Raw genomic sequence first — 6,000 nt, forward strand, 5'->3', positions numbered from 1 at the left:
AGCCCTTTTCCTGTCCTCAGGTATTTCCCCGGTGCTCCAGGGTTTTTGAAAGATATGGTGCAATGGTTCTGAGATAACATCTGCCATCTCCTTCAGAACTCTGGGATGTAATCTGTCGGGTCCTGGTGATTTATATTTGTTAAGGTTGGATAGGTGTTCCCTTACCATTTTGTTGCTTATTTTAATTCTTAATCTTAATGAGTTCATGGACATATCCATGTAATTTGCTTGGCAACAATATAGAAAAGAATTACTATGGCTTTCTACCACTTTCTTTCCAAAATTTCTAGTGGTTTCCCATCCAAGAAACAACCAATCTCAACACAGATTGCCTAACAAATTGTGATGGAACATACACCAGAATGGGGTGGGATTCCGGCAAGAGGACCAAGGTTTTTCAGAGAGGCAGCACAATCCAGAGAAAAGCCCAAATTAAGAAACTGAGCAGGGAAGTAGTAGTTCAGGAAGTCATATCCTATACATCTCCCAGGCGTTATCTATTAGGTTAGAAAGTTATATCTGCACTGTGACAAGATTCTATCCATTAGGTATAAGCAAATAAAGAACTAGATTCATTTGGATTGCACTAGGTAGTCTTTGGGCCTAGGCTTGACACAAGCCCAGTCAAGACAAGCCCAGTCAAGACTGTCATAGAATGCTCCATCCTGAGACAATAAATACAATTATTATAATAAAGAGAGCTAATGTGGAAATTTATCAATCAGCCAAGATCCAAAATCATTTTCTTTACAAAGGGAAAGCCAAATGAAGAAATACAAATGTAAATCTAGTTCTTGGTTTACTATCCAGGGCCTTTCAGGTTTCTTGAAGTTCATTTCCTATTAGCCCCTGCTATCATGACTGAAGGAAAAGAATTGTGTAGGTGGTAGTTAACATCTAAATGATACTGTATTATTATTATTATTGTTGTTATATGCATTGTAAGATATCAAATAACTTGATGCTGATTTAAGAAAGTCAGCTTTAATAAAGGAGTGCCATTTAAAAGTTATATGAAAATAGCACACAAACAAGCATTTTAAATTACTAAAATTTTAAAATTAGCTGAATGATAGTCTCAAATAAATGAAACAACTATGTTTAGAGTTTGTAAAAGGAATTACCACAGCTAAATTGCTATTGCAATGCATTCCTAAGAATCTGCTTTGTAAATCATTTTAAGCATATGTTCACAAGTATGCTCAACAACTTCAAAGGTCTAATAACTATGCAGTTATACATACTGTGCATATCCTTGAGAAGTATTAGGATGCTTCCAGGAGAACCTTCAAAAAGCATTGTGAAGAAATTCTGTTTTTTTCTTTCATGAGGAAATATGAAAAGAATATAAATGGGGAATATTGCCTGAAACTGATACTGATATCTATGAATAAGGAATAAAGAAGGGTGACTGTACAAGTGTCTGAATTAGTTATAATTAAGTAACTTCCTTGAGTAAATGTGATTTATTGCAGAATTCACAATGTATCCCAATGAATAAAAGTAAATAAATAGGAAACCACATTAGACTATTTAAACAGAGAATATGTGAAATATGTTCTCCAAGTAGTGCCTTTCACCTGCTTTGAAAAATTATAATTAAGGCTTGACTTGCTGTCCAGTAAAAACTACCCATTTTTTACCCTAATCCTCCTTTGTGTTACTGAATGAGACATTAAGAATAAAGGCATTCATCAATTCTATTGTAGACATGAATTTGTAGACATGAAGCAGACCAAGAAAGGAAATTAGATGATAATATGGTCTGAATTACTTCAAATTACAGTACCATAGTGATATCATATTTTTATAAATGTTTCCAGGGATCTTTAAAAAACAAAAAACAGCACATTCTGTTTTGAGAAGAAAACTATTTCTGAATGCTATCCTATATGACATCTTATATAAAGCCCATATCATCAAGACAAATGTTAATTCAGAACAAATATATCTAGACCAGGGGTGTCAAACTGCCAACCCACAGGCCAGATGTGTCATGCCAAAACTGCGCACACCCCATTGCCGGCAATGGAAAACAAGCCGTGATATGACACCAGTGGTCTAGACCATTCCCTGTAGTAAAAAATAATACAATCCATAATCGCATCATTCTTGTTCAGCATAAATATGTATAATAGTTCTTAAAATTTAATTTAATTTAATTTATTAATATTTCTATACCGCCCTTCTCCCGAAGGACTCAGGGCGGTGTACAGGGCAAGAATAAAACACAGAGATTTACAAAAGATAAAAGATAATTAAATACATGCCCAATTAAAAATACAGTAATACATAGTAAAAAAAACCCCAATAAAAATAGTAAAAAAAAACCCACCAATCCCCCCTCAGGCCAGGCCGGCTTGCTCGAACAAGTATGTTCGGGCGCCGTCCGGAGCTCAACCGGTAACTGGTTCCATAGCTCCGGGGCGCCCACAGAGAAGGATCTCCCCCTGGGGGCCACCAGTCGACATTCTCTGACCGGTGGCACCCTGAGGAGGCCCTCTCTGTGGGAACGCACAGGGCGGAGGGAAGTAAACGCCGGCAGCAGGTGTTCCCTAAGGTACTCCGGACCCCTGCCATGTAGGGCTTTAAACACCATTACTAGCACCTTGAATCTCACCCGGAAGACAACTGGTAACCAATGCAGCTCACGGAGCAGAGGTGTGACATGGGAGTATCGGGAGACTCCCAACACAACTCTCGCGGCTGCATTCTGTACCAGTTGGAGCCTCCGGGTGGTCCTCAAGGGAAGCCCCATGTAGAGACAGAAAGTGCCACTGCCAGACAGAAAGTGTTACTCATACATTCAGCACAATAATTGTTATCAATTGCAATGCTGTTTACTACATGCATTGAGTCCATTGATTTCTTCTAAGACCAATAAAGGTTTTGAAAAATGAAGCAAAGCTAAAAGCAGGAGCCATACAGTCTCTTTTTGAAAGACTAGCATAACCTGAACTATGTCACTCACTTTTAAGTACTTCCAAAAGCTTTTTTGGACTTTTGCACCAAGTCCACACATATATGAAAGGTGTCACTGGTAATGGACTATGATTGTGAGGACTGAAGCTTGGAAGCAAGGAGCCTAGGCAGACAGTGCCATGCTCAAAATACTGTACATGTGTCTTCAATGCACAAGGGCAAAAGACTTTAAATCTCTGGATCTGATAAAAATAAGGTTTAATTCCTAGCTCTTATAGTAACTTTATTTCCTAATTTTAGATTCTTATCTAGTCTAGTTTTGTCCCTGAGTCTTAACATCGCTACTACCAAATGCATGTTTAGGTTTCTAGAGAGTTTATACTTTGGACTTTAATAAAACTCAGTCATCCTGATTGAGATCTTTGTATGGTTCAAAATAACAATAGTAATCCATCCGTCTAACCATTTCCTTGTTGATAAGGAAATGCGTGATTTATGTTATCTTTCTTTCCACATCATTTTTTTCTATTTTATCTATCAATCTATACCTCAGGTATTAATGAAGGTTGTTTTGAATAATTTGATATTTTAAAAAACATAGTTTTCTCTGTGCCAGTGATATATCATGAAATAAATTGCCCCTTTAATTCCAAGAATTAAAGCAAGAAGCCTTAAAGAAGGCTCAAATTTTGCCATAACCTTCAATAACACTGTTTCAGTTTTCTTGTTTTACATCTCTTATTTTATACATCTCTTATTTTTATATGATATCTTTACTATCCTTTATAAGCTGCCCAGAACCATTCAGTGGGTGACATACATATTTTCTATATATTTAAATAAAACTCAATTTTTATATAGAAACAATTTATGTGTGATAGATGGTAATAGAAATTACTTATATTCTGAAACTTCAGAACCGAGAATATCAATCACCTCAATGAGTAAACTGAGGAATAAAAACACAACTAGGCTATGGAACAAGAGTCCTTATCATGAAACTACTTAACCCAGTTAAAACAAAAAGCTTTCAGATACCATCACTAATAAAGCATTTATTAAAACATAAACATAAAAATAAACTATTATGCTATAGTTTATAGCTTAAATGATTTCCCTGCAAGAGACAAAGTCTCCTGCAACCATGGCATTGAATGGGACTCTGAATAAATGTTTGCTCCCTATCAGATACTGATTGCATAATTTCCCCTTAGGCAAATAATCTTACTACATCAGGAAATTCACAATAACCTGGACATGACACCGCTGCAGAGTATGTCAATTAAATACTAATTTGATTATTTTCTATTCACTTGGGTTACCTATACCCAACCTGAAAGTAACTTACATTTTTTGAGTCAATTGTAGTAAAATGTGAATAGATTTCATGAAGGCTTTTATAGCATGGTAAGACAATTTGGGGTATGCAAAGGGGGCAGACAAAGAGGGTTCAGTGCAGGCAACGGTAAAGTCCACCCGCAGTGATCCGATACTCTACGAAGTATCACCAGAAGTGCGGAAGGATGCGCTTTTCTTGGTGCTTTTTTCTCCACCCAACCCGTAGTACCTGTGGAAGGAGATCCTCACCGGGTAAACGATAAAGATGAGCTACGTGGGAAAGACGGATCTGCAGAAAAGAAACAGGCGGTTTGGATGGCGCACAATAGGGCATACCAGTCAGAAAACAACGAAACGGATCGGAAGCAAGGGAACGCGTAGCCGCAGCTTGGCACAGCGGACAGAAAGCGGCTGCCTCCGGAGGCGTGGGAAAGAAGGAGCCGCCGCCACGCTGGAGCCCAAACAGAGCGGGCTGCCTTTGCGCTGAGCTGGAACGGAATTGGCCAAGCTATCCTGCTTCGTGGCTGCGGTGGGACGGGCGAAGGGAAAAGCCGTCGATGAAATGTCTCGCCGAGCCAAGGGATGGCGGGCACCGACTGTTCGCATTCCAAGAAGCGAAAAGGACCTCGGGTATCGGCACTTACGCTTCGGCTTCTACCTACCTCTTTACAGATGCCTTCCTCGCTTCAAGATAGGATCCCGCGCCGCTCAGCCAGCGCCGCCGCTTCCACCAGGCAGCTGCTCTTTCCCGCCCTCCCTTCTTGGCTCGCGGTTTTCGGCTTTCTGTTCCGCCGCCGCCGCCGCGGCGCGAGCATTAACTTGAGGCAGCCTTGTTGCTTTGCACGCCGAGCTTCGCCTCTTCCTCCCTTCCATTGGTCGTTTTCCAAAGTCCTCGACAGCGCCCCCTAGTTTGCATCCACGCTGTGGCAAAGAATGACGTAAGCCTCCGCGATTCTCTTTCGAGTTGCTTTTGTCAGAGATTCTTCGCGCGGAAAATGGGGGAGGCGTGTCACGCCGAGATTGGTCCGTACAGGCCCCTGTCTGCCAAGGCGAAAGTTCCTGCTTTATGACGCGTCAATGCTGAGGACGTTGGCGTCGTTTTAATACAATAGTTTGGCACAAAGGAGTTTAATCCTTGACGTTGAGGAAGTGGGCGGAGAAAGAGAGATGGACAACGTGGAAAAAAATTGGATTAAAAACAGAAAAACCTGGCCATAAACGGTTCAAATTTTATTATTTATCAAAATACAGAAATACAAAGAGAAATGAAAATAATAGGAAAATAGGGGAGGAAGCGGAAAAAGTATAGGGAAAAGAAAAAAAAGAAAAGCATTGTCTTACAACTTTTTGGTGCAATAAAAATATATAATCTCAACTTTTACATAATAATATATACTAACCATTTCTATAACAACAAACCTGTCTAATCACAAAACCCGAAATCAACATTTTATTTTTCCACCTCAAGTACAGTGTTGAAAAGCATTGCCAGGTAGAAATAAAATTAATTGTATTCTTGGTTTTAATCAAAGCAGTCAATTTCACCATCTCTGCTTAGTCCCATCAACTTTTGCAGCTGTTGTGTGAATCAAGGATCCTTCCATTTTTGTGCAGCGTATCCTTGCTGCTGTCAGCATATATAATCAAAATTCCATTTTTTTCAAGTTCTTTATCCATTAAGCACGAAAGGAAAGTCTCTGTTTTTATCTTTATATTCACTTTAAGAATCTTCTGTATTAC

General features: G+C 39.2%; 1 protein-coding gene across 3 annotated transcripts in view; it reads right to left on the minus strand.

Annotated features, from left to right (window-relative positions):
• The window catches only part of PXYLP1 (2-phosphoxylose phosphatase 1), a 47,039-nt gene extending 41,916 nt beyond the window's left edge, over positions 1-5,123 (minus strand). Inside the window, exons 1-3 of one of the 3 annotated variants that reach the window (XM_083363482.1) lie at positions 4,923-5,122; positions 4,490-4,549; positions 1,245-1,321 (exon numbers count right to left, since the gene is read on the minus strand). The gene's annotated coding sequence lies outside the window, so the exon portion shown is untranslated. Of the gene's footprint in view, positions 1-1,244; positions 1,322-4,489; positions 4,550-4,922 lie in introns of all 3 variants that reach the window. The other 2 variants (XM_083363483.1, XM_083363484.1) reach the window with 2 other exon arrangements.
• Between the last annotated feature and the right edge of the window lie 877 nt (positions 5,124-6,000).

Source organism: Vipera ursinii (assembly GCF_947247035.1).
Source record: "Vipera ursinii genome assembly, chromosome: 5".
Classification (NCBI taxonomy): domain Eukaryota; kingdom Metazoa; phylum Chordata; class Lepidosauria; order Squamata; family Viperidae; genus Vipera; species Vipera ursinii.